General features: G+C 42.8%; 1 protein-coding gene across 3 annotated transcripts in view; it reads right to left on the bottom strand.

Moving 5' to 3' along the window:
• Ntm (neurotrimin) overlaps positions 1 to 13,058 on the bottom strand; it is a 982,155-nt gene that overhangs the window by 171,147 nt on the left and 797,950 nt on the right. The window lies entirely within an intron of this gene.

Raw genomic sequence — 13,058 nt, 5'->3', positions numbered from 1 at the left:
GAACGTTGTTGGCCAAGTCAAGTCTCTGTAACATGTGCTTCTTTATTTAATCATATTTCAAAAGCAGAATTTGTAAGCATTAGCTTACACATAATGATAATAGAGGCCATGGGCTGGGTTCAACTCATGGCCCCTAATTTGCTGACCCTACTCTACAGTCTGGCTTCTTAAACTGTGGGTTGCAAATGCATATGTGGTCATGCAGCTGAACTTTGTGACAACAAAAAATAGTATCAGTAAAATGTCTTTGACCAGTCAGAACCCAAAAGTTTAAGAACCTGAGATGCTCGTAGCAGACCTTGCTACAGGGTGCATCCTCACGGCAGCCCTGGCTTTAAACATATGTAAGCAGTTGGTATTGTGTGTGCCATCACTCCAAAAAAGACAAACCACATGGACTCAGTTTTGAAATATTGTGTATTATACAATACGGTGTTTTTACTGTACACACAACATTATCTGCGATTATAGAAACACTAACTATGGAAAAACAACTTCATATTTTCTTACCCTAGATCCTCAGCATATAAGTGTCAAGTCTGTGTATCTTTTTGACTATGTTGTGTTAGACTATTTGACTTTTTAAAAAATATTGTTTGAATTCATATGCAAGTGGTCAGAATTCAATAAATATTGAAAAATGAAAAAATAATATAAGAAGAAGGAAATATGTGTTGTATTAGACTTTTAATAACAAAATATGAAGGGAGGCATCTTCTAGAGAAAATAACAAAAACACCAATCCAAGTATGCACAGCACACCACAACAATGTGTGTCAAACATTCCAAAAGACGTGCAAGCTTGGAACACAACCTCCTAAGGAATCCACCAAAGCACGGAGCCTTTTGAAGATTGGGAGGTTCTTGTTTTGATTAGGGGCAGGGTATTTTTATTTTTGAAACAGGGTCCCATTATGTAGTCCAGGCTAGACTAAAACTCAGGGCCAGTCTCCATCCTTAGTGTATCAAGTGCTAGGAATATAGGCATATATCACCAGGCTTGACTTATACATAAAATTTTATTGAGATATTGCCATATTCATTGAAAATAAGAATTAAAAATTGCTGGTTGGATTGCTTGCTCCCTTGAGTTTCTTAAGAAATTATTAAATCAATTATAGTTGGGTTTAGGACTGAATTCTTCAATCAATTCTGAAGTGACTTTAAAATACCCATAATTTGTAATGTGTATTTATGTGATATGGTATTCTTGGCATTGACAATTATAAAATAAAAATATTGGTCAACTCTGAAAAACATTGAAGAGACTGTTCCTGCACTATTAAATACCCAGATTAGATTCAATTCTTTATGCAAAACTAAATAAGCACATCCATGTCACTAGTATACAATCTTGCTTTTATCTTTAATAAATGGTAAAATGATTATATGTAGTATTGAGGCAAGCAGGCCTGCTTTTCATCCCACCCAGCTCCTGCACAGCTAGCTTAGCCCAGGAAATAACAACACACAAACTGTATCCATTTAAATACTGCCTGGGCCATCTAGCCTCTTCTTGGCTAACTCTCATATTTTGCTTTAACCCATATCTAGTAATCTGTGTATCACCATGGGGTTGTGGCTTACCGGAAAGATTGTAACCCACGTCCATCTGGGGCCGGAGCTTCATGGTGTCTGCCTGCCTCTGCTTTCTTCCTCCCAGAATTCTTCCCCACCTACCTATGTTCTTACTTATCAGGCCAAGGAGTTTTCTTTATTAATTAACCAGTGAAAGCAACAGATAGATAGAAGACACTCCTACATCAATTATATACTAGAGAATTGTTTTAAAATAAGATTCTATGTGGTTTGTTGTAAGTTAATGATCTGTGTGTGCACCTGCTCCATATAGGTACACATATATCTGGGGTCATATAAAACTTTCTACAGCAGAAGGAGTCATGAGTGGAAAAGTTCAGAACACCCTAGCTTATAGCAAGAGTCACCCAGTCAGTCTCAGTACAATGGCTGCACTCCAGTAAATCTGGATTACTAGAGTTCTTTCTGAATTGTTACCCCCAACAACCAGGGGCCAATGATCTTAAAGGCAGCGTATTAATTTCATGCTGCTACTATAACAAATTTATACAAACTTCACAGCTTAAAACAAATAGAAATGTCTCTTTTTTCTCAATCTTTTTTTTTTTTAACCCCAGTTCTGGAGGCCAGAGATCCAGAAGGCTTTTCACTGAGCTGAAAACAAGCTTAACCTAGATGCTCAGAGGAGAGTCTGTTCCAGGATGCTTCCAGCTTCTGGTGCCAGATGACAGTTGCTGGCTTGTGGCCTTATCACTCCCATCTTCAAGGACAAAGCTGTCAAATCTCTGTTCCCACAGCCACATCGTCTTCCCTGCCTTTGTCTCTGGCTGCCTCACTGCCTCCTGTACGTGTGATTACATTTAGAACCCATGATAATCGCCCTAACTTAAACTCTCCGTTTAATCACATCTGCGAAGATGCAACCATTCGGGGAATATCCATGGGTCTTGGGACTCGAAACCGTTCTTTGCTTGGCCATTCTTCAGCCTGCCACAGCAACATGGAACCGGGAGCCGTGAATCACACTGTTTGATTATTTTTTTAAAAAGAAATTTTATAACTCCATTCATTACTCAACAAATAGTCCCTGAACTCCTATTAAGCTGCAGGCGCTGGGAATACAACGGAAAGCAGATGACATGCCACATGTATTACACAACTTGTGCGAAGACCATGAATATCAGCAGGGCTTGAGCTCTTAGGGGGGGTGGGAGCAGTAGGCAGCTCCAGCAAAGCTCCTCGGTGGAGGCTCACATTCGAAAGGGAAAATAACAACTAGCAAGAGAATTCAGGTAGAGGGGAAAAAAACTTGCAAGGGGTTGGGTGGCCAGAAAGAGGCAGGGATAGAACATGAGCCAAAAGTGAAGGTCCTAGAACCAGACTCTCCTGGACTTAGATGTCCTTGAGGCAACATCTTGTTGGAAAAGATTACTCTGGATGTGTGAGTAGTTGTTCTGAAAGGGTGGGTAAAGGAAACAGGATGGCTGTGGACAGAAGGTCATTTTGTTCTAGCAGTCTGGAAAAGAAATACCCATTGTTCAATGTTTCTATTTGTTTGGATTTCTAGGAGAGCAAAAATCTTGCTCTTAACCCTGGAGCCACCTTTAGTTTTAGGTCCCCTTGAATGGTCCTAGCTGGGCGACCATCCTCTTACCCTGTAAGTGTTCCCCCATCCGAACCCCATTCTACATCTTGATCACAGACTACTGTGATCGATTGCTCACAGATGGTTTAACCCTCTTATGGGTATTGTACAGATAAGTGAAAGTGAGAAACACTAAAAATTCTTGATCTTTCTTTCTCGGAATGGGAGAAAAAAAAGGGCTTCGCTAGCCTGTACCCCCAGAGGAAGGGAAGTTGGCACAAGGGTCTTCTCTTTGAAGCCCAGGTTTTAGGAAAACGAGACTACGATAGCCTCTACTCAAACTGCGGAAAGAAAAGACTTGATGGTGACACAGCTGAGGGATGGCACTAGAGGCGAGGGCAGAAGGGAGATCGCCAGGGTGTATTCCTGCTTGGTTCTTGGAGAGCTGTGTATGTGACAGTTACAGAGGACTGGATCTGTTCAGAGGACACAGACGAGGACAGACAAGCCTGTAAGCCTAAGAAATGACTACAAACTCTGCGGCACTGGCGTTCAATCACGCGCCACTTCCTTGCATCTAATAGGCACAATTCTGCAAATCAGATTATAGGATGTATCAAAATATTTCTATAAAGTATCTAATTGAGAACAATTTAAATAAGTAGGTCATTTTTTCTCAGGTAATTATTATCAAAATTCAGACTGGAACCCAAAACTCTTAAATCCTAAAATCTACTTCTTTCTGCTAAGCTATTAAATCCACAGTGGAGCCATCGCCGGGTTCATTGTGCAGACTCCCAATTAATCACAGTGGAAAGCTCCACTCGCCAAGTGAAAATCCTCTAGCTTGAATTCTTAATCCCCCACCAGCTGAGTTTACCACAAAGACATGAATATATAATTGAGACATAAAGAAAACATGCCACCAAATTAAATTGTCCTAATTTTAAATCAATAAATTCCTTTTCAAATAACACGAAATGAAGATAAAAAGAAAAATGTCGGGCCCCGGCAACTCCAGCAGCACTGTAGCTCTTTCTGGGCTGAACTTCAGCAGATGCCAGCTAGACTTTTCAGCAAGGTTAGATGTTGCTGTTCACAACGGATGTTTATTGGGAATGTCAGTCTTGCGGTATATTCCAAGTGCAGCCTTGTCTAAATTAGTCCGGAGACATGTGGAACAGCAATCCTTCTCCTCATCTGCAAGATGAGATCTCAGGCAAGAGGAGAAGGTGGCTTCTGGTGACCCTTGCTGTGGCTGCCGTTTATCCTTAGCTGTCACCTCATCCACTCAGGGACACCATCACAACGGCATGTTGAGGCCAGTGTTCCGCACTCCTCTTCTGAGTGCATCAAGAGCTACTCCTTGACTGCACTGTGACACATTAATCACTGTTGTGACTGCAGGTGGAAGCAAAGAGTGCTGCCAGCAACAGACTTGGTGGTAGACAGGTCTTGGCAATCTGTCTCGTCTGTGCCTGCGCCACTACCTAAGGGACATAGAACCAGTGCAGTGGTTGGATACATTCTTTCCTTCCAAGACCTCTCCCTTCTTCTCAAGGCTTATTAACCAAGGTGCTTGTCATGTTCTATTCCACTGATAGCCTTGTGGATATTGTCCACTGTCAAATCCATTTAATGTCCCTTGCCTTGAGGAATAAAAATGGCACTCTTGCCTGTGTGTCAAGAGAAAAATCAAGTCTGGGGAGAAATATTGCTCATTGCCACCCATTCACAACTGAAGGGCAGCCAACTTTATGGCCCTGCTCTGTGACACCTAAGTACCACCCCTTTTCTTCCCTTACGGTTCCTGCCCAGGTCAACACGCCTTCCCCAGAGTCTTTACCAAGTCCCACTCACAACTGAGAAACCCTTTGTGAAATGCAGCCTTCCGTGACACTGTCTAATTATCAGGGAGCTGCATTTACTCCCTTGCAGGGATTCATCAGATCTACATGCACACAAACACCCCAAGCTCTGCTCTATCAAGATAGTGGTTTGTTGCTAATGGGGTACCTTCTATTGCAGTGTTAGGGACTGTGTGATTTTCATGTTCCTACCACCTGGTTTCAAAGTGCTGTTGAATGGGATTAAACGGTGTTCGCTGATACTCTTCAGTTCGGCAACAGAAAGGCAGAGAGTCATCTACAGTGATGTCTGCCCAGGCCCAAAGAAGCTGAGGATTTTTTGTTTTCTCAGGAAGAGAGCAGTGACCTGGATGTAAGTCATAAGACTGCACACCAGTCTTCCTGAGCAGGCAAGAGTCACTATGAGTCACTCAGGGCACTGAGATCAATAACGTTTTCTTTGATATCACTCTGCCAACCATGGTGTGCACAGCCCACAGCCTCCAACCTCCACATGCCTTTAGGGATATGGCAGTGAGGACATATTCTAGAATTAGATATGTCTGTTTTCCCAGGAAGCCTCCTAAAAACCTCACGCAATCTTTAATTAAGAATATCTGAAAGGCGTGAGCAGAAAGGGGGCTTAAAAAATAGAAGAAAAAAAAAAACAGTCTCTATCTCACAATTAGTTTGGATAAAGCAGTACCTCCAATGTGGAAGTGGAAGGCCACAGAAAATGTATTTTGACCCTTCTGCTATTAAGATCTGAATTCATTCTTCCCCAAAACAAAATGACAATCTTTCTACTTGGAAGCTGCATAAGAAATAAAGATACCAACTGCCAATTTCTCCACCCCATGGTGAAGCTGAGATAGTTGGGAGGCAGTTCAGGTTCCCTAGGGAAAGCCACCTCAGGGAAATGATGTTCCTGGCTGTCTGGCGAATTTCACCAGGGAGCCCTAACTGCTCACCTGGAGGAGGGTTGCAGACTCCCTGAAGTTCTGAGAAGCAGGCATGGTCACCTGAATTCCTGTTTCCTTAGAGCCATGAGCAGAGTAAAGGATTTTTCAGAGGAGCCCTGGCTGCTATTGTTACCAGAGAGGTGATGCCAAGTTTTCCAAACTGGCTAGAAAACATAAGGAATGTCCCCTGCACTGCCCCCAGCTCTGGAAATCACATCCAAAGGAATGAAATGACTTTAATGAAGCCAGTGTGACTCACCCTGCTTGACTTATGGAACAAGTATGCTTATGGTGAACTTCCTGAGATGTGAGCATTGGCCTAGCCTTTCTGGCAAGGGATGCCCCTCCAGTGTCCTTAAGGGCTTCCAGAAATTGAAAACCTCCCCAGGGAGAGTGAGATGCTTCTTCGACATGCTGCCTACATTTTGTAGATCAATTGCGGGGAGAATGTCCTACTTCCTCGCCACTTTCACAGTGCTTTGAGGAACACTTCAATTTCATAGGAGAATTTAATTTCTATAGCTTCTCAAAGTTCTACCACATTTACGTGCAGAGCCTTATGATCAGAGAAAATGTATGTTTTCATATATCTCTTGAAGGAAGCAGAAGAGACTGTCCCAATGTTCTCCACCGTCTGTCACATGGGACTATTGAAACCTAGACAAGAACATGAAGTTCCCCTGTGTGAGGGAATCCTGGCTGTCGGTGACTGGTTGGAGCTGTTGACCTGCACCATGGACTCAGCCAGCTGTAGTAGGAAGGCAACTGGTCATAAAATATTCTCCTTACTCCAAGAGCCTGGCAGTATGAGGGGGAGATGGTACTTCTTGCTGTGTGTGGAGAGACAGAAATCTTTGCTTTTGAACTTAAATATCAGATTGTGTCATTCCCTTTGATATTCTGGGCTTCAGATTTCCTTTTGTTGGGGCCCACCTGTAAAAGCCTTTGGTGCACAGGTATTTAGAAATTCAAAGTTACTGCTCCTGTTCTCTTAATCACAGTAATGAGTTTTGCTTGACAAGGTCAATTAATTATTCAAGATTGAAACACACACACACACACACACACACACACACACACACACTCATACAGAACCAGGCTGGCAAGAAGAAAGGATTAGGAATCTGGAGACAATAAAAAAATAAATGAAGGGTTAGCATGGTCACAATTGAATTGCTTGTGTCACCAGCTAGCTGCAGGTCTCTCAGCCCCATAAACACAGGGGCCGGGTCCTGTGTCCTGGCTCTACTCCTTTGGTCCTGTACTGTGCAGAAGACTTCAGTGGTTCCCCACCCGCACCCCACCCCTGCACTAGAATTTCAGAGCTGCTTGACTCCAAAGGCAGGTAATTAACTATGAGACAATAGCAGGGGATTTTCAGATTAACTCTGCCTAGAGAGAAAGAGAAAAACTCATTTGCATCAAACAAAAGGGGAGGGGGCGATTAGATGCTCTAATGACAATGGAGAGACCTAGATAGGGCCTGCAGAACTGATAAAGAGGACAAAAGCTCTTTTCTTATTATGAAAGGAATATCTTTGTTTTTCTAAATTCTGCCTTCTACTGTTCTCTATTATGAAAATGTTTTTCTAGGTGAGATTAGAGTCTCAAGGGTACTTGGTCAAGGCTGAGAAGTCCTTCTCCATGCTTGGGTGAAGAAGGCCTTTCTTGTTCTGTAGTCACTGCTATAGGTCTTTGGATTGTATAAACACTAACAGGATTTGGGCACAAAGCGCTTCTTAAATGTCTTCTTGAGCTGCCTGCAACTTGACAAATGATTTAGGGGCAGTGAGTATTTTGTTCTCTGTTTTCCAAGGTCTCACTTCCTCCATGGGGCCAACAGAGACAACAGCACCACCATTTCGAATACACATGAAGCTTGTCTAGCAGCAAAATTGAGTGCTGAACCATGCAGCTTGATTTCAGAAACAGAGACTTATTAATTATACCCAGGAAGATGAAATCTGAAGGTCTAGAGGATAGACATGGCTTTTACCAGATTTATTTTCTTTTTAATTATTTGTATTGTGCATTTGTTTGTCTGCAGAAGCCAGAGGGGGGAAGGCATTGGATTCTCTGGAACTGGTGTTACAGGTGATTGGGAGCCATCTAATATAGGCTCTTAGAACCAAATTTAGGTCTTCTACAAGAGTGTCATTCAATGCTGAAGCTGTCCCTCTCCCTCCCATTCTATCTAAAAAGACTATATTCTGACTGCCTAACTGGTTATGCAAATCCTTGAATGAAACTGCTGATTCTCCACATTTGGTGAAAGACCTGGATAAATTCAGAACCCTCTAGCAGAAAGAGTAGAGCAAAAAAAAAAAAAAAAAAAAAAAAAAAAAAAAAAAAAGAAAGAAAATCTAGCAGGGAGGGAAGAACCAAAAATCTAGGTTAGCTGGTTCAGTGACTCTGTTCCAGGAACTAGCTGACCATAAAGTTAGATTATAATCTTGAGAAACAGGGAGTTATCCCCTTGTGGTTATCACTAGCATTTTCAGAATTTTCCAATGATGCTCTCCCTACCCCTTCAGGGTTATTGGGTTATGGTTTCTTCCCTTAAATACCCCTTCTCCCAGCTACTTGGGGTCAAATGCTACCCCTGCGTGGGAAATGAGTTTCAGCCCCAGTGCACTGGTTCCTGTCCTGTCAATAAACTTCGTGTGATTGCATGCAGCAAGGATGGTCTCTCTTGAGTTCCTGGGGTTTGTGTTATCCCGAGACTTGAGGGAGAGTCTCCCCACTCCAGGGGCCTTTCACTGGATGCCATCTTCCTTGCATTCATTTGCCTTTGTACTCAGGCTTTGTAGTCAGGCTTTCTTCTCTGTCCTCGCTAAGAAAAGAGCCCCAGTCTTGCACTCAGCAACTGCTGTTTTTTAAAAGAATACCATCTCTTCTTATTTTCATCTTCTCTCCAAACTCTGTTTCCCCTCCACACCTGGCCCTTATGGCAGGGAAACACCCTTACCACACCTATGCCCGCTGGTAGCACTGTCCCCTAATGTTCTTTATGATGGAAGCTCAGGTCCATGCTCTGCGTCCACATTATCTACTGTGTTAGAAAACACAGCTCCTATGACTGAAGAAGGGCTTGTTTGATTTCTGCTATTTTAAACTGTCTCCCTAGTGAGTCGCTAGTTAACACAGTCGTTCAGTCCACCCCTTCCCCATACATTCTCTTCCACCTGCCTTCAACACAAGTTCCAAACTGTTCTCCTAGAGATAATTTTTTCCAACCTTGCCAAAGGGACTTGGCCTGTATAATTGTCTGGGCTCTGTCTGCACCTTCTGGATCCTTCTCCTGCACCAGCTGCTCCTTCCAAGTTCCTGACTCCATGCAATTTCTAAGCACCTTTCTTCTCTTGCTCCGGCTGGCCATCCCTGGCCCTGAGACTGAGCTGAGTGCCTCTATTTCTTCCTTGGATTCTCACTGATGGGCCAGTGGGCCTCACCATGCATGCACCGTTGTTCTCACCAGGACTCACGATGGCTCTTGTGAGCAGCTTGATAGCTAGTCCTCTTCCGTCTGTGTCTATCATGACTGAGGGCTATAAACTCCAACCCAGGCCAAAATGAATCCACTCCACATTTGAGGAACCTGACCAGACCTGTTCTAGAAACCATGCTTTCCTAGCATCATGAGGAGATGAAAAGATTTGAAGAGAATCTATAAAACAAATTAAATAAAACAATCAACTTACAGAGTAAGATTCAGGCAACAGCATTCATACTCACACAGATTCTTGGGAATGATTTAGAAAAATGACACCATTCTATCTCTCCACACAGAAGTGTCTTCCAGGGTAACATTGTATTCATCCTTGGGTACTAAGTCCCAAGCCATGGGAACATACTGCTGGAAATGTTTCTCAGAGACTGATTATTGCAGGAAGGAATGAACGAGTTCATGTCTGCTTCTGGGGCAAATGAGATCAGGGTGTCATGACTATGCTTAAGAGCCAATCATTTTGAATCACAACTATAAAGAAAGACCTAATATAAAGAACTAATGGACTGTGTGGGGTATTTGGCAGTCAGGATGCTACAAATAATCTCGGACTTCAGACAGATGGTGAGAGGTGGTGGCAGTGCCATTTCTCCCCCATCTCTCTGTGTGCACAGGCACATATCATGCTGGCTAGACAGCTCTAAGTCCACATGGGCACAATACTAGGTCTCTTCTTTGCTCTTACTGATGTTTGTATTTCTCTTTTTAATTCATCACAATACTATTTGGAGAACTCGATGTGCCTGACTTGTTTTCCAGTGGTGTTTGGTGGAAAGGCAACTTAAATTCAAACAGTCAGCTTCTGCTAAGGGAATTAGGGTCTCTGTTCAGTATAATAAATGTTCCCAAGATAAATATATTTCTTTTTTTAATCCTGCAAGGTAGTATATCCTCTTTCCAATACGGAGTCTGGCTCTATTTAGCTTGTCTGATTGCTTTGAAGAACGGGACAGGTTGACTCTGGGAAAACTGTGGTCCTCTATTCATTAACGTGTCAATAATGTTCAGTCCGGGCATATTGACAGCGGATTAGCTTGGGCTGAGTCTGTGTACAAGACCAATGCCTTTTTTAACCCAGCTTGTTTCCAGATCAATACACCCATCAGCATTCGAAAATTAGCCCAAGATGAGATTCCAATACTCGAGATGGTGTGTCATGGGAAGAGGGCACCTAGCCAAGTCACAGATGTAAACACCTGGCTATGGATTAACCATTTTCCATTAGCTTGGACGTGAGTGAGGATGGAGGTGGACTGTATCCATGCCCATCCTTCTGTTGTCTCACCTCCCAAATATTCTGCCTTCCTTCTTAGAGTCCATGTAAGATCTTTGTACTATAATTCCAGACATTTACTTCAGTAATCATACATTAAATGCCCAGTGTGTATAAACCAGTTCATTATTTAGAGCAGGCACGTATGGGTGTGTGCAAGGAGATGTGGAGGAAAACAAACAGACAAACAAACACTGATTAAAACCTGGTGTCTTGTTTTCTAAAAATGTTAGATTTTCCATTTCATCCCCTTTCTCATTCCATGATTGTAATGCTTTCTCTGCTCAAAGTTTCGACCCTTTCTTGGTCATTGCAAGTTATTCTGCCTGAGGACAGGCTTCAGAGGTACTTGCTGCCTGGTAGAGATCTCAGGTGGCTTCCCTGGAGTGTTCAACAAATCTCTCCACAGAATGGTGACTCTTAACTTTTATTTTGTCTATCTATCTACTAGGAAAGTCTATTGTATGTTGGAAATATATACAAACTCAGACAAAAATCTCACACAGCGGTACCTAGTCTGCTATTTATAATACACACAAACACCAGCAATGCAATTCTATTTAAAAATGCTATTTCCAAAAACCTGTTTGGAAAAAAAAATACTCATTTTTTTTAAAAGAAAGAAAGAAAACATATTTTTTTTTGGTTAAAAAAAAGATAAGCAAAAGTTATAAAACCCTGATGTGACTACACTCTGTCACAGTCTGACAGTTTCCAGTGTACTGCTGCCCTCACCTCTGACTAAACTGTACAACTGTACCCAGTATCCCCTTATCCTAACCTGTTCCCCTCTCATGGCTACTCACCCTCCCCTGCTTCTCCCAATTCTGACTCAGGATCCCAGTCTGCTTTGTCTTCTCGCGGAGACTTCCCCTCACTCTTACAATCTGCCCTTTTCAATCCCTCTTCCCTCTTTCTCTCTCACCAGTCAGCCCAGCTCTTCACCCCACTCTCCAGCATCCTGCCAGGGGACTTCCCTGCCCTGCCTGAACCCTGCCATCTCACTGGATGAAGAGAGCCAGGGATCTGGGGGTGAGGTGGGGAGACTCCAATTTAGGATTTCACTGCACTAGATCTTCAGTTCTGAGGGAACGAGACAAGTATTTAACCTCCTGTAAAACATGACTACAAGCTTAAAAATATCAATATGGTTTAAAGAAAAACAAAGGGAACATTCAATAGCACAGTGACGAACAGGTAAATATTCCTCCTCGGGACAGACCTTCTTATAAGCGCTTTAGTTTATCTGTGTGTAAAATAGAATCCTAACCCCACTGCTCACATTTACCCGGTTTCATAAGAAGAGGCCCCTGGTGTGCAGTAATACTTGTTTTAGGCCTCTCCATCAGAAAGCACACAATGTGGCTCAAAACTGCCGCTCAATAACCAGAAGTGCATCTGTTTGTTAAGTGTAGTCTGATGCCCAAGGACCACTTCTGAAGAGTGAATGCCAGCCCCATGGTGTGAGAAAACAGAGAGAATAGAACCCAGAGAAATACCACAAAACCCACCCAAACACCAGCAAAGCCCCAAGCAAATCATAAGCCTACAAAATACAAACAAGAGGAGAACAGAAGACCAGCCAAGCAGGGACCCTGAATCCAATCTTATAGGAGAGGCATGGGAGAGCAAATTCTGGATCGGATGAAGAAAAACAAGTAGATTACACCAGAATGTGTGTGTGTGTGTGTGTGTATGCGTGTGTGTGTGTGCGCACATGTCTGGCATGCGCGTGCACATTGTGGGGGTGATCGAGGTAAGTTCCTGGGTTGAGGTAAGATCACTGCTTCTTGGCTCTGCTGTCACTGAAGGTTGGTCTAGGGCATGGCATATGTACCGCACCAGAAGAACATTAAAATTCTGGTCTTAAAATAAAGCAAACTTGTAGTTGGGTGCAACAATTTAAAAATGTGAAGAGGAGGAAAAGCCAAGGAAAGCAATAATTAGAAGATAATTTTGTACAAAAAATATTATTGGAATACAAGAAACACTAGTTCAACTCAACAAGCAAATTATTGCAAAGTTCAATGTCTAGCTGCAAGATGACCACAAGAAAGGTGTCCTCACTGGGCAGAACAATAAAGATCATCTTGGTGTATGGGTGCACCCCTCGCGATCCTGAGTTCCTTGCTCGTGCTGGCTCTCCTTCTGCTCCTGATTTGGACCTTGAGATTTCAGTCCGGTGCTCCAATGTGGGTCTCTGTCTCTGTCTCCTTTCATCGCCTGATGAAGTTTAATATTCAGGAGGATGCCTATATGATCTTCTTTGGGTTCTCGTTCTTATTTAGCTTCTCTAAGAACCCGAATTATAGGTTCAATGTCCTTTATTTATGGCTAGAAACCA

Source organism: Alexandromys fortis, unplaced genomic scaffold (genome assembly GCF_014885135.2).
Source record: "Alexandromys fortis isolate MF-2015 unplaced genomic scaffold, M_Fortis_MF-2015_v1.1 scaffold_108, whole genome shotgun sequence".
NCBI lineage: Eukaryota > Metazoa > Chordata > Mammalia > Rodentia > Cricetidae > Alexandromys > Alexandromys fortis.
The sequence above is the reverse complement of the archived record's forward strand: the minus strand, read 5'-3'. Positions and strand labels throughout refer to the sequence as shown.